Source organism: Alligator mississippiensis, chromosome 2, assembly GCF_030867095.1.
Source record: "Alligator mississippiensis isolate rAllMis1 chromosome 2, rAllMis1, whole genome shotgun sequence".
NCBI lineage: Eukaryota > Metazoa > Chordata > Crocodylia > Alligatoridae > Alligator > Alligator mississippiensis.
Window position 1 is genome coordinate 226,554,139 of NC_081825.1, and position 24,963 is coordinate 226,579,101.

Here is a 24,963-nt window from a genome sequence, read left to right on the forward strand (position 1 = left end):
GGCCACGGCTTGCCCGGCCCCGCCAGGCACCGGTATCGAACGCCGAGCGGCCAGGTTGGGGAATCGAACGCAGAGCGCACGCAGCTGGGGAAGAGAGTTAAAGGGCTGGAGCCCGCGGGCGGCGGTAGCGGCTCAGGTACCGGCGGGGAGGGGGCTCTGCGGACATCTGCTGGGAGGAGGTGAAGCAGCCTGAGGCCCCCCCATGCCCTGGGGAGCATCCCTTCCCCAGGCAGCCCCTTGCACTGTGTTCCTGTTCGCGGAAGCTCATGCACTGCTGAGCTAGTCAGTCTGCAAGGTGCACCTCTGCCTGGCTGCATCCCCTAGGTATGTTACCTGCTGCTGCTGGGCACCCCAGGCGGCTGTGGCACTGCCATGTGCTGGGTGCGCTGGGTCCACCCTGGCTCTGGCTCCCGTGCCACCCGCAGGGAAGGGGCTTGCAAGAGGTGCTGTAGTTGGGGGGTGAGGTCCCCCCAGGGGCTGGCACAGTTGGGACTTGTCAGGCATCCTCCATCTCTAGGGCCCAGCAGTGCCAGCTGTCCCATGTCACCCTTGACAAGTTCCCTCTGCTTAAAAGTAGGTTTTGAAATGCTCCCAGACCCACCTCTCCTTGGAAGCTGCTTAGCCGACTGTGGGCTGGGTGTGCAGTCTCTCCTCAGGGGCGCCTCGCTCTGAAGAAGGCACGGGGTTGCTGTGCCATCCAGTACTGGGCTGTATCCTGCAGGCCGAGCCCTGGCACTGGTGTCCAGGAGTGGACAGCGCTGTGGGACTCTCCTGCCCTGGCTGCGGGGGGGGGGGCCCTCTCCAGGTCGGCCAGGGGCTCTGGTCGTTCTCAGCTCAGGTGCTCCTTGTTTACCTTGTGTAGTACTTTGCACCTGCCCTTCAAAGGGGGAAGCCCGAGGAAGGGAAGAGTTCATTTGGCTCCAGTGGCGCCCACCAAGCACCTGCACGATGGAGGGAGTGGTTCCTGGGGACAGGTTGTGGCCATCCAACCTGACCTGTGGCCACCCACCCTGAGGATGAACCTACCCCTAGCTGAAATCTGAGACTGAGCCAGGGTGTATTGCTTGCTCCTCTCAGCCCCCGTCAAGGGGTTTTTCTCCTTCCGGGAAACGTGATCAGAGCATAGCAGGCAACTCAGAAATGACTCTAGCTCTTTCCAGAACGGCAACAAACCGTGCCTTGAAGGTTTGCTGGGAGGGAATGAGCAAGAGAGATGGCAGCGGCCAGTGTAGGGAGAAATGGAGCTGGGTGCTAGGGAGGGTCTGGCTGTGTCTGTGCAGTGCATCAGCCCTGGCTCTTCTGGTCCCTGGAGGCTGCCCTACACGGAGGTGGGTGGGGTGGAGGACAATGCAGGCCCATGCTCCAGGTTCAGCAAAGTAGAGCAACAACAGATCACCTGGTTAGACTATTCTGACTCCTTGATCTTACTCTATAGCCAGTCTAGTCCTCAAGAGGCATCCTCTATCATCAGCTTGTAAAACTCCCACTGTCATCCTCCTGGCTTCTCACAGGTGATAGTGGGCTCATTAAAATACATGAATGAGGAGTAGCCCATCTAGCAGTTGACCAGAAAGGGCTCATACCAAGGAGAGGGGCTGGCAACTGGAAGGGGAAGCAGGGGGCTGCAGGATTGGGGGTGGAGGCTGGGTAGTCTCTTCCTCCTATCCAGTATGTACTGGGGTCTGAGCCCTTCTCCCTGCCCCATGTCATAAGCTTCGTATTCTTTGGGCCTTCTGTGCTGTGGAGGAACATGCAGGGGCTCCATCCCTGTGTACCAGGCCCAGATTTGGATTTAGGAGTTTAACAACTCTGCTTTTCTCCTGTCCCATCCTGCCTTCAGCTGGGACAGCTCTGTCACCTCCCAAGCTGATCTGGGCATATGAGATGGCATGGAGGAGGATGGAGGTGGCTCAAAGCACCTGGCCATGATGGAGAGGGCACTGGAGAATATGGAGAGTTGGAAGGACTAGATGGGAAGGAGAGGGTTGGAGCTATGCAGGGGGGGTGAGCAGCAGGTTTTGTCTGCCACAAAACTCCCACATCAGTGAATGAGCAGTAATTATATGATCTTGTTGCCATAGTGACAGAGCATCCCCTTATTGTATTTATCCTCTCTAGCACCACTAACATCATTTAACAGATGGGAACTGACACAGCTGATGTGACTTGCCCAAGGTTGCATGGGAAATCTATTGTTGAGGAAGGCATTGAATGAGTCTTAGGTCCTAGCCATTGGGCCATCCTTACCCTCGTGCCCTGTTACACCTGTTTCCCCTCCATGTTAGTCCATCCACAATGTCCTTCTGTCATCTCTCCAGCTCTTCCTACTGATGCCTATCCCCTCTGTTGGGAGGACAATTGGGCAGTGGGGATAGACTATACTGGGTAGAGAGATGGGGAAATGAGGTATGGCAGGAGAGGATGGGATACAACCAGCGTGTTTTGTGATTGGGGGTAATCATTGCCCAGAGTGAAAGCAATGGAGAGAGAGACCTCATGGTGGCTTTTCTGCCTTGTTTCTGGATTTGATGTGTACAGAGCAAGAGCAAGTGTAGACCAGCATGCTTCTCCGTGGTCCTGTCAGGAGCACCAGGCAAGCTGCTCAGGCAGCTTAGATTGGCAGCTGCTGTGTAAAACTGACAGCTGCTGTTCAGTAGGTACTGCAAATTCGTCATGAGTCCTGTTGGCTTCACCCAACAGGTATCTGGCTCCTGGTTTATTTCTGAAGCATCACAGATTTAATGTTGCTGATATTTCTTTGAACTTCTTTTTCTTGAGAAATTCTGGGAAACTTGGTTTGTCTGTGAATCATAATAAAATCAAATTTCTAAGCATTCAATTTTCTCCAGAGCTAGAAATCCCATGATTTGACCCACTCAGGCATGTGGCCTTCTGGTAGGCTGTGTGCGCAGCAATATGGTATACCAAGCAGCAAGAAACAACTTATGTGCTAATGGCTTCTCAAGTGCTAGTTAAACATCCCTTTCATATTGCATCTAGCTGAAACCAGTAGTAGGGAAGAGCTCTCTGTTGTGGGGGAGATGGGTGGAGAAGACACACAAGTCTTATCATGTACTTAACTGCCATTCTGGGTTAGCTATAGGAATTTTTTTCAGGATTTTGAGATATAGACCACATTTAAGACAGTTACTGCCTTCTCTGTAGCACCAGTCATTGCATGTTTTGGGACAGGACTGTGATCACCACTCTCTTACAACAAAGCATTTGGGAGTGGCTGGACCCCTTTGGAACTGCATAGCTTCCATTAGCCACAGCAGCACCTTACCTGTGTAACAACAGCCTGAATGGACAGTAAGAAAATTTTTCTTATCAGAGAGAAGGCTAGCTAACTCCTGGTGTGAGGGGGAGAGAGCGCTGTTAATATGGAGTTAAGAAGGCCTGATGACATTCTTGTGCCATCCCAGAATGTTGAAACTTGAAACTGCTGAAAGCCTGGATGCAGGGTGAAGGTACCTGCTAGTGTCACCTTAATCCTGCCCTCTTCAAGCAATTGCCCAACATGCCTGTGGCATGCCATGCTCTGCTTCTGTAGCTATGCAGGGTAGCTGAGCTGTTTTGTGGGGGAGAGGGATAGAGCACATGGCCACTGTAGCAAAACCTAGCTCTTCCTTTTGCTAAGGTAAAGCTTGTACTTAAGTGAGCAGGACTAAACAGAAGCTCCCTACACTCAAGCACTGCACTGACTCCATGACTACCCTGCCCCCCTACACACAGAATTCCCTCTCGTCCTGCACTTTTGGAAAACCCCAGACTGAATTATAACTCACTGCTGGCAATCCTTAGGGCAAGAAGATCCATGTGTGCCAATGCTGATGCAACCTATAGAACCCAGCAGTGAAAGGAGGCACCCTGGATCTCTCCAATACAAGTGTAACTTGCTTGGATCATGAGGGGCAGGGTAATGAGAGGGGCAGGCAGAGGGGCTGTAAACCTCTACCACATCCCATAACACAATTGCAGCTCTGTAGAGATCCTCTTCAGTCATCGCTCCTTCTGCTCTGTCTGGCAATGAAAGTACTTGGAATGCAGACGGATAGTTGCCAGGGGCCTATTGCCAGCTCCAGTTCAGGTTGGGTGGGCAGGTGTACCAAATGCATGTGTGGTTTCTGGTTGATCAGAAGTTTGAATTTGTGCAATTTGACTTTCTGAAAAGGGATATGGATGCTATTGGGCAACCTGAACTATCCATTAATCAAGCATTTCTTCAACCACAGATGAGTTAGGCCCAGATTCCTATTCCCCTGCAGGCACTTCTGAATGGAGTATGTAGGAAAGGACTGTTGAATATAAGGAGCCTTTATGTCAGAAGGACTGTGTAGGAGAAAACTCAAGATCTGCTGAGAACAACGCCCTCACGCCAAGCTCATGTTGACTGTGGCCCCGGGGGCAAGTTCAGTGCAGGGTGTCAGGACTGCTATGACATCCGCTTTCAGGGAAGGGCCCAGGTTTTGTCAGACAACAATTGGAGATCAGGCTGTCCAGTAGAGGCAGACTGTCTTCAGTTAGAGGGGGCATGGTCCTCTGACTTCCACCAGGAATGGGGTACGCATTGCTGGTCTGTCCCTGCCAGAGATGCCCTGGCAAGGTGTTGGCCTCCCTCCTTACTTGGTCTCCTTCTCGCTCTCCTTTTCTGCTAAATTGCCCCCTATACCCCATGAGCAGAAGGCAGGCTGTTAGCTAGGGGGCCCATAGCGTTTCTTGATGAAGATGGCAAAGGATTCATTTGTGGGGGTAGGGATGGGCTGTGACTTGAAACATCTGAGAGGTCCCCATTTGAGAGGTTCCTTTGGCTTCTGTGTTTGCCAGGGTAGGTGAGGGTGGAGTGGCTCCTGGCTGGGCAAATAGTGAAGTTCAAGCCAGAGCTCAGAGTGCTGAGCAAGCCTGCACAGAGCACTCGCCACCAAGCTCAGCCTGGGTGAGGGCAGCTGTGTGTTTCTGGAAGTCCCTTGGTTCAAGGGCAGGTGGTTAGTGGGCAGGAATGGGGAGGATAGGAACAAGCTTAGCACTTCTCGGGGCACGAGTGGGAAACCAAAAAGCAAGCTGCTCTGCTGGTCCAGGCAGTACTCTGACCTCTCCGTTCAGGAGCCTCCTTGCTTTGCTGCCAGTGCTTGCCTTGGCGGGGTAGCTTCTGTGGGCTGCACAGCATTTGGGGAGACTGTTGCTTGTAGAGCTGGGAACAGGATCTGGTAGTAACTCCAACCAGTCCTGCTCTTAGGCCAGCATCCCTGAAGTGTGCCCAGTGGCAGGTCACGCCAACTTCCAGGCTTATCTGGGCCTGTAGTACCCATCACCACTGGAGAGCTGTAGACAAAAGTGTTAGTTAGGATTTATGGGCATGCATTTGAATGTTGATGAACTACAGTTCTGGGCAGCCTGACTTCTGAGGAGGGGGTTTCTGTGCTGGGAGCAGTTGCCTCCTTTACTACTTGTCATATTCAGGAACAGTGGTGTAGGAGAAAGGGAAGTGACCATTGTACCCTTCAATCTCCAGGAATGAGACCAAGTGCTAGTGTGGTACTGGGGTGTGGAGCAGTGTTTCAGGGTGAGGTGTAAGGGACTGTTGCTTTTCTCTTGTGTCAGGCATCTGGCTCGTCTCAAGAAAGTTGATACCCCCTGCCCGCTTTGGTCTAAGACAATGCATGCCTCTACCTGACTCCTTGTGGGGAGCAGATGGGTGTCCCCATGACCTAACTCTGCCACTTGCTATGTGACCTTCTTCCCTGCACTGCCGTGTGCTCAGTCCATCCTTCCTGGAATAGCTGTGGATAATTTGTTACCAGCCCCAAATAACCTGCAGACAGATGGCCGTGCAGAGTATTTTAGTGCCTGACATATGTGCCCTGCCTACAATAGAAGGTCTGATTCACTTTGGCATCTCCTGGGAACTGAAGCTTGTCAGTTGGTCCCCTGATGAAGAAGCCAATGCTAAAATCCTTTCGTAGCTGACCCCAGGCATCTGGGCACAAAACTGCTTTGATTGGTAGAGCTGTCACTGTGAACAGACCCCTCAGAACATGCACAGTCCTTTTGGGGCCTGGAGAGGCATCCCTTTGTGTCAGGCTACGCAGCTTAGAGGAGAGAGAGTCAGTGCTGAGTGGCATTAGCCCCAAAGTGCCATTTCCTGCCCACTCCACTGTTTAAAGCAGTAGAGCCAGACAAGAAAATTGCCCACCCTGTTGCATGAGAGGGGTGTCCAGGGCATCCAACACTAACCCTGAATTAGATTGTCTGCTGGAACTGGGCAGATTGCTGTAAGAGCCTACTATGGACAAGCTAAGTGTGTCTGGGCCTTTCAGTAGGCTGACCAGATGGAAATCCAGGACATCATGTAGGAAATCAGAGACATTCCTTCCCCCCACAACCTGGGCCCCTGCATTTCTGGGACACCCAGTATAATTCCCAACAGCTGGCTGACCAGCCTCTGAAATTTGGGACTGTCTCAGCTAAAATGGGACATATGGTCATCCTACCTTTGGGCTCAGAAATGTTGTGGTAACATTTTCCTTTTGGTGTCCAGCTGCCTCTGTCCTTATTGGCTCAGCCAGGACTGGATGCATTGCAAAGACGCTCTCCTCTGCTTGACCAGGAAGAGCAGCTAGTCTGAGTGTCATGTGCTCTGTGTGCAGCACCATTGTAAGTCAGTGACCTCTGCCTTGTGTGTCCAAATGCCTCTTCCAGAAGACTCATCTGGGGCCAGTTTGAAACTGTTTGTACAGGCAGTTTCCTTCATTTCTGACTGCCCTCTCACCCCAGTCCTCCTGGGCTCTGAATAATTAGCCAGTAGCGTAGGTGCTAAGCTCACTGTCTTGTCATGTCCCAGGTCTGTCTGAATTAATGAATGAGTGGCAAGCAAGAAGCTTGCAGGCTGTGAAGTGGATGGTGCACTTGGAATCCAGCATTTGGATGTGAGTAGTCACGGCTTGTGGTTTCTGGTTGTCAGGCAGGGACTTAATGACCCCTCAATCCTAAGCTGCAGATGCCTGGACTTCTCAAGCCCCTGCTGTCCCCTCCAGCTCCCTCCCAGCTGTGCCGCTTACTTGCACCTAAGGAAGGAGGCAGTTGTCAGTCCCACCAAGTTGTAAATTCTTTGCCTGGTGCTGTGTACATAACTTAGGGGATCTATATGGTAACGGCCTATTGTGAGCTCCTCCTCAGTGATGAGGAGCAGCAGGCGGTCACTCTGTTTCTTTGGACAGGTCACTTTCCCTGCGACCTCACTGTCACATGTTAGTAAAGATCCCAGTTTGCCATACATCCTCTGAACCCTGTGGGGCCAGAACATGCTCACTTCTCCCTGCCTCCTATTAACTGCACTCGAAGGCCCCACAGTTATCTGACTCCTTCCCCTAAACCATGCAGCATCTCATTGTTCCCTCAGCTCCTCCTTCCCACTCTGTGGGGATAGTCTAAGTTGACTTTTCACCACTGAGTCTGTTGCTGGGGAGAAGGATAGCCTACTAACTGCAGCTGCCCTTGGCATTGCACAGGCCACATGTGCAGATTTCATATTTAATGTGAACCAGTCTCCCACTAGATTTGTAAAACAGGGTGACTTTAGCACCCTGCTTTGCATACCTATTGTGAGATTTTCCCTGCCCTGAGGACCTTGTAGACTGAGATGAGACCTCAGAAGACAATTCAGGAAAAGCTGTGTGGGTGGGGATGTGGGAGAGGGACTTTCACTCATGCATGTTAGTAAACTTAGGAAAGTCAGTCTTTCTCTCTCTAGTAACCTAGGAGAGAGAGAGACCTTCCTAGTTTACTAATCTGTGCATGTGTGCAGAAGAGACTTTCCTAATTTACTAATGTGTGTGGCTGGGGATGGGGGAGAGAGAGACTGCTAGTTTGCTAGACTTCCTAATTTACTAATGCACATCTGCTATAGACAGCCTTTCCTGTCTGCCTGCCTGCCCTCTGTAGCTAGAACCAGGCAGTAGAGAAGACAATCTCTTATGTGGGACTTTCACATACCAGGTAGTGGAGCATCTTTTGCACTGTCGGGAGGGCCACATTAAATCAGTCTGCTGTTCTCAACATCTACCTAACCTCAAAGGGGAGAATTAAAGTTACCCACTCTTAACTACATTCCTGTCTGCTTCTGGATGTCTCGGTAGTAGCATTTGCCAAGGGGACTTCCCTGGCTCTTCGCAAGGTCCCTGCACACTCCTGTGTTAAGGCTGGACCTGGCCAATGTAATCCAGGCCTTTGTCAACCCAAGGTTGGGCTTTTGAACTGTTCTGCAGCAGGCTGCACCTTTAAGCCATCTGAAAACTGCAGTTAGCGAAGGTAATAGGTGCTAGTTACACCTGGCCATGTGCATGGGCTGCCAGACAGTGTCCAGGTGAGATGCGCAGTCTGGCTGCATTTTACAAAGTTATCTAGTAACCAGAATGATGCCTCCCTACGGGTGTTACTCCATGGTCATTCAAGATGTGTAAACCGACAGCCACCTGGTTTGTGAGGGGGCTGGTGCCAGAGAATGGCTTCAACAAATGCTGGAGTATCGCCAAACCAGCTTGTTCTCTCAAGCTTTGGCATCTGTGCCATGATGACATCCAAGGGAGTGGAGCCATCTTGGAGCTGGAGGGTGTACTAAGACTATGAAGGCTTGGTTTACCTTGTTCAAAGGACCTGCAGAAAGGTTGTGGTGAGAGGCTCTGTTTGTGTCTTTTTCTCTTTACTGTGCATGAACGGGTCCTAGAAATAACAAGCATGTCCAGTCCAGTCTTTCTCCAGCAGAGACCAGGTCTCCCTGTAGAATTCAGCTGAATGAATTCAGGGCTTTTATGCTTATTAGAAAGCAAAGGAGAAAAGTGTTTAAATCTTTTACAATGAGAGATTTTCTCCATAACTGTCTGGCACATGTTGGGGTTAAAGACTGTATTTACCTGGATCCAAAATTACTTTGAATTTAAAATGACCCTCCAATGATTCGATTCTATATGTGAAAAATTATAAAGTTGTTATGCTTTTACATGTGTAGAATCCAATTAGTGGAAGGTCAGCTTAAGTTTATCCCATTCCCCCCTCCCTTGTTCTCCTGCCCTTTGTCCTCTCCCCCCCACCTGTCCCTCCTGCCATCTGCTCCCACTACCTCCCCCTGCTTCTTGCCTGTGACTGTCCCCCCCACTCCCTGCTTCCCCCTGCAGCTGCTCCCCCACCCCTAGCATCCCATGCCTGTGCCTGCCCCCCAACTTGATCTCCTCCACCCCTGCTTCCCCCTGAAGCCTGCCCCCCACTGCTTGTACCCTGTGCCCGCCCCCCACTCCCTGTCCACACCCCTGCTTCTGCTGCAGCTCTGCTCCTCCAGGGAAGTCAGCAGCAGCACCCCAGCCCAGTCTGGCCAGGGAGAAGCAGCCAGGCAGGGTTGGGGATGGAGGGATCAGAGCCAGAGCAGAAGGTTTGGAGGGGGTAGAAGAGCAGGGGTACAGGGTCAGGCTCACCCCACCCAGTCTCTCCCACACACACCCTGCCCATGTGCCTTCTTTCCCCCTGCCCCCCAACAAGCCATTCCAGCCTGGGGCAGGCAGCAGCTCAGCTCAAGCTTCAGCCCCAGGGCCAGAGCTGAGCCACTGCCTCCCCTGGGTTGGTACTCAAATCTAAGATAAGGATCCCCACCCCTAGTGCTGATCTGGGGGGAAGAAACCTTGGATTTGTGTAAATATGATAATAGTCAACAGAAATAAGACAAAAACTGCCATACATAGTCCTATAAACTCCTCTCAGACTTGCATGGTGGCATTTGTTCTCTAGTTGATCATAGAGCAGATGTTCTTCACCTTAGACTCAAAGCACCTTTCAATAGGCACCCCTTGGAAAATGTCAGCTTGCAGCTTTCACTTGTTTTTTGACTAGAGAAAAATCCTTGGGCGGTTCTTCTGTTGCAAAGAACTTGGACTGCACATGTCCGAATGTTTGGATTCCTATGAGTTTATCTTGTGAATCATGTTTGCGCACCGTACAATGCTACTCATGGCACCCTTGAAAGGATTGCAAGGCAGCCCTGTTTACCACAGTGTCCTGGTTGAGAATCCCTGCCATAGTCTTCTAGGAAGGACAAGGAAATATTAGGCCTGAATTTATAATGTAAAAATACTTAAGTCTTTGAGGGTAGGTTTTTTTTAGGTCATAAAGAACAACTTGTGACAACAGAAGTGATAGCTTTTCCTTTGCTGGTCTCTATAATGAGGTTTGTTCAGCTCAGAGTGGGTATCCCAAGACTCACATCTACTAATGAGCAAAACAATTAGTTTAACAAGGCTTCTAACTTCTAGTTCATGCTCAGCTCTGCCCATATGGAGACTTTTCCTTCCTCTACCCACATATATCCACCATGGAGGGAGACGATCCTCCCACTGGAGCAGGAAAAAATTTAAACCACCCTGTCCCATGATAGCAGCAGTGCAATGGCCATGTCAGCATGAACTCTTCTAGCATTCCTTCCCAGTTGAAGCGGCTGTGGTATAAATAATTCTCACTAATTCACATTCAGCTCTTCTTTGCAAGATAGAGAATTGAGCGGAAGAATGAAGGCAATGCCTTCAGCACTTCCACAGCTTCTGGCTTCCTCTGGGGGATATCAGAGCTCCTGACCTTTATTGGGGCAATGGTTTTTGAGTAAGAAGGAAGCACAAAATCTCCCCCCGACCTGCCAGAGAATGCTGGGCCTTAGAGCATTTGCTGGGCCCATATGCAGTGCTGTTCTTCATGTGAAGCAGCTCTGCTTTGTAACTGTATTGCACCCAATACCCAGCACTGTACCTAGACTCCTGGCAGCCCCAGGCAAACTTTTAGTGTTGACCCCCTTTTGCCAGAGATAATGATAATAATAATCATTATTTTCACCATTTTCGGGCCCCCTTTCTGTCCAGACCCCGGGTGGTTGCCCGGTTTGCCCCTGCCTGGGTCGGGCCCTGCCAGTACCCTGCCCAGTTCCATGCTGTACCCCAGGGTTGAGCCAAGTGAAGGTCTGAGGCTGAAGGGGAGGGGGTGGTGCTGTTGAATGATACCCCAAATAGAGACAGGGAGTACCTGCCCTAAATTGAATGGGAAAGACATTTGGCCAGTGTCGTTTTGCCCCAGGAAGGTTGTATGATCCCCACCCCCGCCTCTTGAAACATCCCTACAGAGGTGATCTTAACTGCGTCTTGTGTACCTGCCCATGGTATGTCACTAGAACTGGGTTTGCTAGATTTGGTACACTGACAAGGCAATGGAGGGGATAAATGCTGCTGTCCCTCTTGGCAGACAAGGTTCTTTGGGTGAATCTGATATCTTTTATTAGACCTCTTGGCCATTCCTGCCTCTGGCAGGAGGTTGGAGAGTTTGTCTTGGCTCTGCAGCAGAAGGAAAAGGAGGGGCCAGCTCAGTCACTAAAGCATGGACTCTGAATGTGACCTGGTGGTTCAGAATGGATGTAATGGAGTTCTCCATCTGGCTTTGCTCTGGGCTCATGTTTCATCCCACCTTCCTGAGGTACCTCACTTCACACGTTTGTTAAGCCAGCACCTGCAGTGCTAAGGAGAAGTCCAACAGGCAACTCCTGTCTTCATTGCTCTTTGGTATCACCAGGTCTTCTGGTCCAGCCTGACTTAGTGTACACAAAGCTCTCTGTGTGGAGAGCAAAGTATTTCACTGAAATGAGGAAACTCCGCCATTCCCATGTTACAGAGGGATCTCTGACAGGTTTGGGGAGTCTGTGGCAGAGTAAGTGAAAGGGACCCAGGAGTCCTGTTCCCAACCCTGCCTTCTCTTCATGGAGTGATTGCAGTTTCATTATGGTCTTAAACCTTAAACCAACTTTGCTGAGAAGTTGATATTCTCCCAGCTCTGCTTCTGGCTAGCTGTTGGACTTTGGGCTGTTCAGGATTCAGCCCGAGCCTGTTCCTTCTTTTCAGATGACTAAGGGTTTCTTTCGGTTTTGCAGGTCAAATGCAGGCCTCAGATGCCACTCGAACTCGATGCTCAATGCTCTCTGTCCCTTGAAGCTGGGAGTCTGTAACTAGGAGGTCCTCACGACCAGCGTGTGTACTGCTGGATCCTGCAATACAAGAGCCAACTCTTCCCCCAGTATCCCAGATACCCCTGCCACCTTGGCAGCCTTCAAAGGTTGGTTGTCTTGTTTGTCTGATAGATGTGATAACAATGCTCGGTGTCCTGTTACTCTGGTCTTTTTTCCTGTGAACTGATGAGCCTGAGGTGAGATGGGCAAGCAACTTGGCACCACGGGCTCCCTTTCTGCTCAGTCCCACATGGCTGGTCGCTGCACCTTACCCTGGGGCATGGGGAGGTGAAGCCTCCAGGGCAGCCCCAAAGATCCCAGCAGCACTCGGAAGCCCCAGCGCCAGCTAGCCTCCCATAGCACAGGCCTTTAGAAGAGGAGGAGGAACATTTCTCCACCTAAACCCTGGTAAGCAATGGGCAGCTCTCCTGCCTGTGTGGGAATATCCCTTGAAAGCCCCTTTGGGAGACCCCTGTCCTGAAATCATTCTATTACTGTCTGAGAACCTTTCATCACTGCATTCAGCCATTCCTGGGGCCTGGGCCCCCAGGGACCTAGCAGAGGCTGAAGCAGGACAGGGAAAGGACATGGAGGGAGCATGGGAACTGGGAAAGTTTTCATGGCCTGATTTTCCCCCCTACCCCAACTGGGGACCCATTCCTTACAACCAGTTGCTCTACCTTGCATGAAATCCTCACCTTCCTTCCTGCACCAAGCATTTTTGTGAAACTGCTCTTCTCTGCTGCCTCCCCCACCCCTCATTAGCACGGGGCTTGGCATGCTGGCAGGAGGGGCCCTGGCTTGTCTGGGCCTTGATCGGATTTGTCAAGGCTCTTTCTCTTTTCTTCCTGTTCATTGAGGATCAAAACAAAGAAAATGAGGGGGGTGGGAAAGACCCTAAGAATAGGAACAAGGGAAGAGAGGGAAGTTAGAGTGACAGGTTGCCCCCTGTGCCCCTCCCCTTCCCACACTGGTGGGGCAAAGCTAAATCTGAAGCACTTCGTTTCAGAAGCCAGTGCCTCTTCCTCACCTCTAGCCAGGATGTTGCTCCTGGGTCTTTGCCCAGCTCTGGCTGGCCCTGGGCTGTTGGGACTCTTTGTGGTTCAGCCCAAGCCTGTTCCCTCAGACGTGCTGGTGTGGATCTGCTTCCTGTGCTGCAGCCAAAAGTGCCTGAAATGGTGAGGGGGCATCCACATCTATTAATCTATTATAGTACCCCAGCAGTGATAGGAAACAGAGGCACAGAGCCCTAAGATCTCCTCTTCCACTCCCCCCAAAGCAGGCACTGAGGCCCAGGGATCCAAACAAATATGAATGCAAATGGGCTGCTATTGTTGCTGGGGTTTTTTAATGTGCTCTCTGCTGAGATGTTTTCCTCTTTACCTGAGCCAGCAAAGTGCTCCTCCTGTTAAGCAGCCTTAATGAGCCCACCGCAGAGCTCGGCTGGCTTCTGGCATCAACAAAGCATGTTCAGCTGCAAGACTTTCCAGATCCTCCCCAGCCCAGAGCTAGATAAGAACTCTGAACAAGGGCCCTCTGTGCAGCCGGGGCTGTGAGGTGGAGACAAATACAGTTTGAAATGCACTGATTTTCAGCAGCTGCTAGTCAAGGCTAGGCTTGACTATTGGTAGCCACCAGACTTTGGTGAGGGCAGGAGCCTGGTCTAATATGCAAGCCTCAGCACTGGCATGGTGGATCTTAATCCTATTCACCACTTTTTCCCCAGGCTGCTCAAACCGTCATCCCCGTCCCCTCCCTGTGTTCTGGGGATTAGGGCAGGGGAGTTAAAATTCATGGAGTCCCAGCACAGTGCACGATGGGCGTCAGAGGGTGAGGACATGCATCCTCAGCTGCCTGTCCTTGAGCTTTAGTCTTGAGGAAGCATGCCTAGGGACTCAACCAGGTTTCTTCTTTTCCTCCCCTTGCTCCTCATTCTGGCCTATGTGTCCCCTGGCATAGCTCGTGCTGTCAGTGATCGGACTGAGTATTTGCACAAGTGGCACAGATAGCCTCTGCACAGCACACAGCAGATCTGGGCAGGGATTGGCAGTACAGTGGTCAGGGGACAGAAAGCAGACAGCAGATTGGGCAGGGGAAGGGGATCAGAGTGGTACCTGAGGGGAGGGTGGGGAAAATGGAGCTTAATTTGTGGTGAGCCTGCCAAAAAAGTGGTCCCTATTGCAGTACAGAAGGCTGTAAAGTGCCCACACTATATCGAGCATGCAAGTAGCTATAATCCCTGTGCCAGCTTGGTGCCTGCACCTCTCTGGATCCATGGAGTTTGTCCTGCTCCCCAGTACGGCACCTCAGCCTAACCCTAGAGCCCCACCGATTCCCTCTCTTCTCCTTTCCCCACTTGCTGCGCAAAGAGAGAGAGAGGAAAGGGAGACAGGAGCCCCCACTCCCACATGCTTCCTGCTTATGAGGGGAATACAGGGAGCCATGCAGGGATGGGGGCTTATCCAATGAATTCTTTGAGGGTGCCTTGCCCTCTTACTCCTTTGTGACCGTCTCCAGCTGATGCCCTTGGTCCTGGGGTGTGCAGACTGCCTTTGCTATTCCAAAGCCCATACAGGACAGTCATCCTTCTCCTGCCTGATGGGACAGTGTCTCTACAGCTGGGTCTGTCCTGTCCTCTGTTGACTTATTGGCCACAGAAGCCTTCACAAGTTACAGTGATTGTAAAGAGTTTTGTCTCCCAGTTCAAACAAAAGAACATCCTATTAAGGGAAGCACATGTTTCCCTTGTGCATTTTACATGGTGATGGCCAGGCTCGGTCTCTGAGCAGATATAAATCAGTTGGGTTGGAAGCACTCATCAGGCTTTGTTGTAGGTTGGAAGTGCTCATCACGCCTGTGGTTCTGTCATCAGCATGAAACGGCCTCCTGATCTACATGTGTGCTCATCTGCCGCTGTGTTCTCTGTCCCTGCACACCCCAACCCGTCTGCAGCCCCCATCCCCTGCTCCCTCAGTGTGGTGTGCGCTCCAGAGTGTGCAGACTCTCTTGTGTCCAAGTGCTGTATTCCTTATGCTGCCCAGGAGCCCTGGGCATCCAGGCCAAAGGTGAGAGTTTGGCTGAGCTTTGGCTTCCCTGGGCAATTGAAGCTTCCCAGGGCCTGGGCATTATCTTGAAAATAAAACCCCTTCATGTGACATTTGGCAGAAGTGGGAGGGGGGAGACAGAAGATTCCTCTCCACCAGCATCTTCTACAGAGCACATGCAAGACAAAGAGGGAGGACTGAGCCCTGTGAGTGCTACTGGTCTGTGGGGTCTACTTGGGGCAGTGAGGACAAGGGTGTGGTGGGGACAGGCAAGCAGCTCCCCCTAGGCTTATCTGTCTGACCCGGCTCTGGAGAGCTCTTGTCCCAATAGCTCATGGGGAGGTTGAACTTAGCTACCGAATTGGAAACCAGACTCTGGCCCATGGGGAATTATTGCCTACACTGGGGAGCCAGCCCCCAGTGCCTGGGTGGCTCTCTGGCAGCAGTTTGGTGGATAAGAGGCCTGGCCTGGAAGTCTCATTTCTGTTTCCTGCTCAGCCCTGACCTAATATGTAACTTTGGGGAAATCACTTCATCCTCTCTGTGTTTCTCTTCCCCATCCCTCTCTAGCTGGTCCATTCGGGGACTGTATCTTACCATGTCTGTCTGGCCTTGTGGGAGTGCCTAGCTCTGAGGAGTCTTGAGATGCTGCAACAGTACTGAAAATAATCATGTGAGCAAGAGCCTTTGATCATCATGGGGGAAAGATGACATTGTCTCCATGTCCCAGCTTCCATCAGTGCCATCTATGCATGTCCTGTGTATCCTCTTCTGACTAGGGTCAGCTTTGCTGTGGTTCCAAGGGGCTGGATGCAGTAGGAAGAAGGTTTCATAACATTTTCCTGAACACCTGTAGTTTTAAAAACAAAGGCAACCTTGGTGTGCACTCTGAATTTAGGAGGTGGGCAGGTCATGGGGGCAGCCAGCCGATAAAGATTCTGCCAAAGTCAGCATAAATCAATAAAGGGTGCAGCAAGGGTCACAATGGAGGCCATCATCATCCTTGCTGTTCCCCCTAGCCATAAACCGTGATATCCACATCACCCTGGTGACTGATCAGCTAGTCAGCACTTCTTGCACAGGCTTATCCTGTCAATCCACCTCAGCCTGGGTTGGTTTTATGCCTGGGATCCATATCATGGTCTCTCATACATCTTTTGTTGTCTTCTCCCTCTAGCTGGTGGTAAATTCAAGTTACTTAGAGCATGTTCAGAGGCCTGCTGGAGCAACTTTTATTCTTTTCCTCTGTCCTTCTTAGATCGCTGTATTGTGTCCAGTTCAGTGACAGACTGACTGTTCATTCAGGTGCAGAGCAAAGCACTGCCCCATCTCATGTAATGGGTATCAGAGGAAGCTGCTAGATTCATGTCATGCTCGTGTCTGCAGGCTGTTTACCCTCTGCCCCTGCTCCCCTCCAAGTCAAGTGGGACTAGGACTCTCCCCCACCAAGCTTGGTCAGAGCTATGTTGGGCTTGTTTTCAGTGTATGACCCTATCCATAGGTTGCAAATCAGCTGCAGTATACAGTCCCCAGGGCAGCCTGAGTGTAAGGTTCTAGTGCCATGAAAACTTTATTTCCCCCTCACCCCCTGGAGCAGGACTATTCCTACCTGCTGAGCTGGCCAAGGCTGGCTAGTTACAGCGTGATTCTTCTGTTCCTCTTTTGGCCAAGTAGAGGATTTTTGGGGCCATCAGTGCCAGGAATAACACTAGGTATAGAAAACATGAGTGCCTGCATGTGTTACCATGTGTTTTGTTTATGCCAGTCCCCTATGGCAGCACCAATCTCTGTGTGTGTGCAAATGTGAGCACCTGCTACTGCTCTTTCCTATGTCTTTGGGTTGTTAGGACCCTGCCCCCCCAACATAGCTTTGTCCATCATTCAGCTTCTGTTCATTTCAGGAGTGCCTTCCCAGCATGTGACTTCAGAAGTATAGCTATCTCTTCATTCTGTCACTGCCCATCTCCACTTCAGACCTTGCCCAGGCACTCCCCTGGCATCCGCCTCGGCATCTGTCACATATATTGTATCGTTCAGTTGCCTTGCCTGCTGCTGCTGACAGTGCTGGTGTTGAATTCAACCTGCAGCCTAAACTTCAGTCATGTGCAAGGATGTATGAGTCCAGCAGTGATGGGTCTCCATAGCTAAACTTCTGTCATACAGAGGGAGATACAGGTCCAGCAGCAATGGTGTGCCATGTGATACACAAGTCCAAATCATGAGTCCTGTGCCTTGCAAACACCAAAAGCATTTGAGGGTGGGTTTGTCTTGTTCAGGTGTGTTTTTTCCATTTTTTTTATCTATTTATTTTAAAGTAAATATAGTTAGTATCGAGCCCATCCTTTCCAAACAAGAGAGCAAAACTTTTAGCTTAGCCTCAGCGTTAAGTATTTTGACTTGTTTTCATTTTGGCTGAAACCATTCAGGTCAGATCTGCCAGGAACTATCAGATAACTTGGGTTATACCAAATCTGCAAAGCTTGTCACCCACCAAACCAGCTACCAAGCCATGATGCTTTGCCCAGCTCTTCCAGAGGGAATGTTGCAAGCACCTGCAGACTGGGCTCAGAAGTATCCATGAGGGCTGTGACCCACTGAATGGGGCAGGTGCTCAGTGTAAGGCTGAGCTTTCAGAGCCCAGTGTACCCTGGCATCAGAACTTTGGTTTCCATGTGATGCAAATCTGCCTGGCTTCCCTGTTACTGGAGTCTTCTTGGCATCTTGCACTTTCCTCTGTGTGGGCTACGAAGATGAAACCAGTGACTGTAGTCTTCAGGGAAGTAGGTCCCTTCTGTAAGGGTTGAGTTTGCTTGGCCCGTGACACCCTCCCTCCTTCCTTGTGTATTTCAGTGGAGCTCTGAAATCTTTGCAGCCTCTTGTCTCTTCCTAACATGTAATTCACTGTAATGAACATGTAAGAAGATTCTGGATTTCAAAGCACAGGTGACTGGCTGAGGAACATGCATGGAGAAGGATTTGCTGAAGGCTACGAGGTGAGTCAAGGTAAGAGCAGGGCTAGATGATGGGTCCTGCTGTCTCGAACCTGGGCTCAGAAAGCTCTGCACTGTGCTGAGCTCTTGGAAATGAAAGCATGTCTCAGCACATGGGCAGGTGAAGCTGCCCTGAGCATTTCCAGATACTCTGGACACCAGGATGCTCTGAACCTAATAATTCAGGGAATTAGGTGAAACTGAGATGCATCCAAGGCCTGAGTGTCCCGCTCTCTGACCTCAGCCAACTCTGCAAGGTGTTAATGTTTTGTTCCCACAACCCTTGGTACTGATGATGTTGCTGGGATGGAAAGTAACCCAAGGGCAGCTATGGTGGCTTGTGCTGCGCTGGAGAGAGAGATTTGAGAAGCAGCGGTTCCTGACTGGGGAAAGCTGAAGTGAGGAGGGAAAGGAGTTTGGATCCAAACATGAGAGCATAGGGAGAACTCTGGTAAAGTGTACGCGTTCCACAAAGCTGGTCCAACAGGTGCATCATGCCTGCTGCAAAGTCCTTTGCATGGAGGCAGGACAGGAGGCTCTGGCTGTGGCAGTGTCATCCTGTCCAGGGCACTCCATGCTGCTGAAGAGCCCTCTGTTTGTTTAGTTATTCTGGGGGAAGCTGCTTTGCTGGAGCAGCTTGGCACTCGGGTGGGACAGTCTAGAGCAGAGCCTCCTGTAAGGCCAGGATTCAGATTTACAAACTCCCTTGCCAAGACCAGCATTTAGTTGCTGTGGCTTCCTGTCAGGGAGCACCTTGGTGTCTCTAGGAGATGGGTTCCTTGCCTTGGCATTGAGGTGGATCTCCCCCCTCTCCCAGGTAGCCCAGTCATCCTGTCCTTCATTCCTGCAGCATGCCTGCTGTCATAGCCTGGTTGACCAATGGTGTCCATGCAGTAGAGCAGCAGGCAGCCCATACCAAGAGAGTGACTTGCTGATATTCATCTCCCAGCATCAGGCAGGGAGCAGGGCTGCTCACAGAGCTTCAGGGAGCATGAGATTCTTGTTGCCCAATAATGCTGTCAGGGGGGCCAAAGCTGCCTGTCTGAACTTGGAGTGTAGCTGCCTGGAGATCACTCCTAGGCCAGGGCAGAGGTTTTCCTGGGCTGGCTGTGCCAGAAAACCCTAGCGTAGCTGCTTATGCCAGCAGAAAAGTCCCTTGGCCAATACAGCTTATGCTGGTTTGGTGCAGGAGGAAACCTGCTCTGACAAAAGCCCTTCTTATCCCATTGTGACTGTGCCCTCCTGAAGGCTTCTGCTGGAAGAGAAATACCACTAAGGAACCTGTTCCTGACTGCCACCAGCCAGTGTTGCCAGGCACGTCCTGGGTAGACCTGGCCCCAGCGTCCTGCAGCTGCAACATTCACAGGCTCTTTCAAGATGTGCTCAGCTGTGGCCCCGTGTTATCTCAGGTGTGTCCTTTAAGACCTCAGGATCCCTGCTGAATTGAGCATGGGAGAACCACCAGGTGTCTGGAGACCAGCCAAGAGGCTGCTGCTGCCGCCTCTGGGCTGGATCCAATGTGGGTGTTACCAGTGCATCCCACAGGTATCTGAGACAGGAGTGTACAGCCGTGGCTGAGTGTCTGGGCCATAGGCATAGCAGTGAGTTTTGGTTGCTGTATAATTGCAGTTGCTAGCAGCAGCAGCTTTCCTTTGCTCCCACCCCCAAGTTGATGTCCAGGGTGCTTGCCTTGTTCACCCCTCCCTATTACACTACTGGTCTAAGAAGGCTAAACTAGGTGCAGCCTTCTCTATGGGCTGTCTGAGGTGGATGGCTGCCCCATCAGCCCAAGGCCGCCTCTCTTGCTGTGGAAAAAGGGGAGGGCTAGGAGCTTCCTGTCTATACCAGGCAGGGCAGTGTTGGCTCAGGCTTAGCTGGGGCATGACCCTGACAAATAGAACCTCTCTCAGTGTAGGGGAGTCGGTAAAATGAGACAGATGAGAACTCTGCTCCCTGGCCTCTCTTCCCCACGACATTTCTGTGATAGCTGTCCCTGTGGCTGCAGTAATGCCCAAAGGTCAATCTGTGGGCTACGTTCCACTACCCTGGCTGTGCTGATGTCGGGGTGGGAGGGGGTTCTGGAGCAAGTTGCTGTTCAACATGAGTAAAAGTGGCTCCCTCACCTCAGCTTGCACGCTTATGATCTGGGAGAGAAAAGTAAAAAGCAAGTTGGTAAAAATAAGAGCTGAAGTTAGGCTGGGAGGAGTATCTGAGCCTGCCCCCCCTGCTGGGAGATCCACCCCTGTTCCCCACCTGCTCACTGCCCTCCTGTCAGAGGGGAGGCGGTCATAGAGTCATCAAGAAGTAGGGCTAGAAGGGACCTCCATAGGTCATCTAGTCCAGCCTCTTAATAAAAGGACCATCAACCCTGACACAATGCATGATATAACACCCTAACCTGCCATGGGTAAATCAGGGGGAGCATGGCAGCCAATGGCCTGCTTCTCTAAAAGTTTGTTAATATATGGTCAGGAGATCCCAGGTAAAGGGCCACAGCCCCTGTTAGAGAGAGAGGCAAACCCCCCACAGTCCATACCAATTTGACCATAGGGTAAGATTCTTTTCTGTCCCCAAATGTGGAGATTGGTCTGACCCTGAGCAGAGAGGCAAGACTCTCTAGCCAGGAACCTCCAGTTTTAAGTCCTAGCAGGAGCATTTGTGCAGCCCTGTCAAAATCCACTGCCTTGGCTGCAGCAGTGGTTCTCTGTTCGCATATGGAACATCCGGTCAGATGCTGGAGCTGTACAGCTGTAGTAATGGTGCAAAGAGCCTAAGGAGGGTTTGATACATGGGCGTGAGTCTTAGCAGGCTGAGATAGGGGCTGTCTGCAGTCTCTGGAATACATCCCTGCATTAACTGTATTACGTGTACTTTTTTGGCATTTCCTTTGCCCCTGTGACAACTAACTGTGTGCTGGGGGAGCTAGGGTTTGGCAACCATGCGTGGTGTTTTGCAAGATCCTATCCAGGTGCACAATTTGGTGGTCAACTGTTGGTTCCATCACTGTAGAATATGCTGGCTCTTGCTGTAGGTGGTTCTCTTTCCATTGAGATGTAAAAGATCCCAACGCTTGGTAAACAGCCCACTTTGGCATAAAACCAGAGGATGCTGGGTCTCTGCACAGGGGGTCTCGATCCTGTTTTCTTTACAAGATTCCCTTCCACCTTTCAGCATTCTCCCTGCCATTCCCCTTGGTTCCTGTGTCCTTCCCCCCCTTCCTCTGCTCTTGTAAACAGCTGCATGGCATTTGACAGCTATCATATTCCATCCCAGGCTGAAAGTGTCCCTAGACCCATTATCACAACAACTCTGTGGAGCAGGTTTGTGATTCAGAGGTGATCTATAAAAATAATCAGGAGAGGAACCTGACTGGGCTCATTCTTTTTTTGGAGCTTTTTATGATGGAGGAAAGTGTGTGCGTGTGCATGTGTGCATGCAGTGTGCCCTTGTTGCCAAAAGAGCTAACGGCATACTGGGCCGCATTGGTAGGTGACTTGCCAGTAGGTCCAGGGAAGTGATTATTTGCCTCTATTCAGCACTGGTGAGGCCACATTTGGAGACTGTTCAGTTTTGGGCCCCCCACTACAGAAAGGATGTGGACAAATTGAAGAGAGTCCAAAAATGGTTAGGGGGCTGGGGGACATGACTTCTGAGGAGAGGCTGAGGGAACTGGGGTTGTTTAATCTGGGGAAGAAAAAACTGAGAGGGGATTTAATAGCAGCCTTCAACTTCCTGAAGCGGGGGGTCAAAAGAGTATGGAGCTAGACCAGGGGTGGGCAAAATGCAGCCTGCAGTCTGGATGTGGCCCACCAAGCCAGTCTATCCAGCCCACGGGGCCCCTAAAAAATTTAGAAAATTAATATTGATCTGGATTTTGACAGGGCTGCACCAATATTTTGATCTGGATTTTGACAGGGCTGCACCAATGCTCCTGCTAGGACTTCCCCCTCTATGCAACATTGGTCAGGCCGCAGTTGGAGTACTGCATCCGGCTCTGGGCGCCGCACTTCAGGAGGGATGTGGAACTTGGAGAGGGTTCAGAGGAAGGCCACTCGCATGATCGGGGGCAGCAAGGCAGGCCCTCCGAGGAGAGGCTACAGGACCTGAACCTGTTCAGCCTCCACAAGAGAAGGATGAGAGGAGATCTGGTGACCATCTGTAAACTGGCCAAGGGAGACCAGCAGGCAATGGGAGAGTCCCTGTTCCCCCGAGCACTACTGGGAGTAACAAGGAAGAACTTCCATAAGTTGACGGAGAGTAGATTCAGGCTAGACATCAGGAGGCACTACTTCACTGTCAGGGCAGCTAGGGTCTGGACCCAACTTCCAAGGGAAGCGGTGCTTGCTACTACCCCGGGGGTCTTCAAAAGAAGGCTAGATAGACACTGTGCTGGGGTCGTTTGACCCCAGCATCCTTTCCTGCCCACAGGGGGTCGGACTTGATGATCTGCTCAGGTCCATTCCGACCCTACCAACTATGAAACTGTGAAACTATCTGCCTCTGGCTGCATGTCATGCGGCCCTCTATGGCTTGCCAAAACTCAGTAAGCGGCCCTCGGCCCGAAATAATTGCCTGCCCCTGAGCTAGACTGTTCTCAGTGGTGGCAGATGACAGAACAAGGAGCAATTATCTCAAGTTGCAGCAAGGCAAGTTTAGGTTGGATATTAAGTAGAATTTTCTCACTAGGAGAGTAGTAAAGCACTGGAACAGGTTATTCAGAGAGTTTGTGTAATCTCCATACGTGGAGGTTTTCAAGACCCAGCTAGACAAAGCTAGTTGGGGGTGGTCCTGCTTTGAGCAGGGGGTTGCACTAGATGACCTTCTGAGGTCCCTTCCAACCCTATTTTTTTTATGATTTTCTATGTCCCCCCCTCAGTCTGTCTTCCTACATGGGGTTTGTAGCTTAGCAATACAGGTCCTGTCTACCCTTCTCACCTGCTTTATTATGTCAGAAGACAAGACAGGGAAAGCTACTGTGCCTGGTAAGGAATGAGGTGTTTTATTCTAAAACTGTTGCTAAAATCTACCTCATTCTGCTGAATTAAATGCTCTTGTGAAGAAATATTTGCTGCCACCCAGCTGCCCTCATTGTGGGACTGTCCATGATCTAGAGCAGGGGTAGGCAACCCCCGGTACAGGTGCCAGAGTGTCACACAAAGGCATTTTGCTTGCATGTGCGCCTCAAGGCAGATGGCGGGGAAGGGGCTGTGGCTGCACTGCCACAACAAGGAGTTGGCCCCTTGTGGCTCTCCCACCATCTGCCCCTGGTATGCCCAGGCCTGGATTAATGCATAGGCAAACTAGGTGTATGCCTACAGCCCTGAGCTGCGGGAGGGCCCCAGTCGTTCCCTCTGCGGTGGTGGCACAAATGGCCCCATCGCCTTCCCTTCCCTCCTATTCCCCTCTGTCAGCCTCGCTGCCTTGGCAGCTGCTTCCTAACAGCAGCTCTGAGCCCCGCTCCGTGCAGGCAGTAGTGCCTGAATGAGGAGGGGTGTCCCAACCAACCCAGGGCCCACAAGTTTTTTTGCCCAGGGTCCACTAAAGGGTTAATCTGGCTCTGGGTACACCAGCATCTTACAAGTCAAGGTTGTAGGATTTTTTTGGCACTCTGTCCAAAAACTCTCAGACCACGCCCTCACTGATGGTCTTCCTCTAACACCAGAGGAGAGCAGGCCTGATACTGCAGGTTTAAAACAACACCAGGGTCTCTCTATTTTACTGGCTAAGGCAAGGGAGATCTTGGGGCTGGAGCCTCCTTTGCTGGTCCCTGTGTTAGCATCCTGCAGGCATGGTCCTGCTGGAAGTTCTGACCCGAGCTCCTTCCTGCTCCTCTGGGAATTACCGAGCCAGGAGCTAGAGCAGCCTGGTCTGATGCAGGTGCCTTCTTGAGTGGACTGCTTATAACAGAGCAATTTTGAATCACTGTGGAGTCTGGTTACTTGTACCTGAGGCCCTATTTTGCAGGGGAGAGCAAGTATGTTCCATCTTTGGAAAAGAATGGCCCTGGTGAGACTTTTTTGCCCTATAGTGGCCTTCTGTAAACATTAACCATTCACCTGACCCTCATCTGAGCAGGAGAGAGCAAAGGTCATCCAGGCTGATGTCATGTAATGGATCCTACTCTAATGAGAGGTAGTTAGCTGCTTGCAATGACTATGTGAGAGCTTGGCTTCTGCAGAAAGGTGAGCCCTCAGGCTGGGGAAGGAGAGGAAGCTTGTCCCTGGAGTGGCCCATATTGGAGGAGCTGCAGGCAGGCAGGCAGTGATTTAAAAAAAAAACAAATGGACTAAAGCAGTTTTCCCCACCCCCAAACCTGGCTGGGTCAGGAGCTACCTGGTGTAAAGTGGGCAGTACACAGAGGGAACAGGATCCTGTGCCCTGGGACGGCAGGAACAATAGCTCATTGTGAGTAGCACTTATCCCTCTGCATCCTGTAATGGGGCTGGGTAATGGAAACTGGCATTATTGGGAAACCTCTCGTCTTACCACTGGCAGCATTTGTCTGGAGCGAGCAAGGAGACTCGGAGGAGGAGAAAGGGAGGGAGCCTTTCCTGGCAAGGGGGTGAGGTCTGTCACTGCAGGGTAGGGGAGACATGTGAAGGCTAGAGGGAGCGTTGTGCAGATACTGACATGTATGTCTCTGTCCGCGCCAGCCTTCATACTCTGCTGCGCAGCCCCGTCTGCACGTACCTGGGTGTGGGTCGGCCCCTGCCTGTGTGGGTCTGTCTAGTCTTGCTCCAACAGTGGCCGCAGCCTGATGTTCACCTTTCCGGGAGCACTGCCTACTCAGCCCCAGCCACTGGGCACCTGCTGCTCTTCCCATAGGGAGGAGGGCATGGCCACCTGCAGGGCTTACACCCAGCAAGCAAGAGGAGTGATATCTCCCATTGTTATTTCAGGCAGTTAG

General features: G+C 51.4%; 1 protein-coding gene across 4 annotated transcripts in view; it reads left to right on the forward strand.

The window, feature by feature from the left end:
- Window positions 1-48: 48 nt before the first annotated feature.
- Window positions 49-24,963, forward strand: part of LARGE2 (LARGE xylosyl- and glucuronyltransferase 2) — an 87,723-nt gene continuing 62,808 nt past the window's right edge. Inside the window, exons 1-3 of one of the 4 annotated variants that reach the window (XM_059722783.1) lie at window positions 49-136; window positions 11,948-12,129; window positions 17,917-18,059. The gene's annotated coding sequence lies outside the window, so the exon portion shown is untranslated. Of the gene's footprint in view, window positions 137-172; window positions 325-11,947; window positions 12,130-17,916; window positions 18,060-24,286; window positions 24,462-24,963 lie in introns of those variants that run through there. The other 3 variants (XM_019476670.2, XM_019476673.2, XM_019476674.2) reach the window with 3 other exon arrangements.